A 374-nucleotide genomic window follows, 5' to 3' on the forward strand; every position below is an offset into this window, starting at 1 on the left:
TCCTAACATTTCCGCTATCTCTCTGATGGATTTCTTCTTTTTTTGCAGCCTAAGGATGGTCTGTTTCACTTCCTTTGAGAACTCCTTTGACCGCATGTTGTGGGTTCATACCAACAGCTTCCAAATGCAAATGCCACACCTGGAATCAACTCCAGACCTTTTACCTGCTTAATTGATGATGGGTTAACGAGGGACTAGCCCATGCAGCCCATGAAATAGCTTTTGAGTTAATTGTCCAATTACCTTTGGTCCCTTGAAAAAGAAGCAGCTACATATGAAAGAACTGTAATTCCTAAACCCTTCCTCCAATCTGGATGTGAATACCCTCAAATTAAAGCTGAGAGTCTGCACTTTAAGCCCATATTGATTATATA

The 374-nt window shown here is 40.9% G+C and overlaps 1 protein-coding gene across 1 annotated transcript in view; it reads left to right on the plus strand.

Annotated features, from left to right (window-relative positions):
* fer1l6 (fer-1 like family member 6) overlaps positions 1 to 374 on the plus strand; it is a gene marked incomplete at its 5' end in the record, with an annotated part of 23,909 nt that overhangs the window by 8,383 nt on the left and 15,152 nt on the right.

The sequence above is a fragment of the Morone saxatilis genome, unplaced genomic scaffold (genome assembly GCF_004916995.1).
Source record: "Morone saxatilis isolate NCDOM2014 unplaced genomic scaffold, NCSU_SB_2.0 Contig5, whole genome shotgun sequence".
Taxonomy (NCBI): domain Eukaryota; kingdom Metazoa; phylum Chordata; class Actinopteri; family Moronidae; genus Morone; species Morone saxatilis.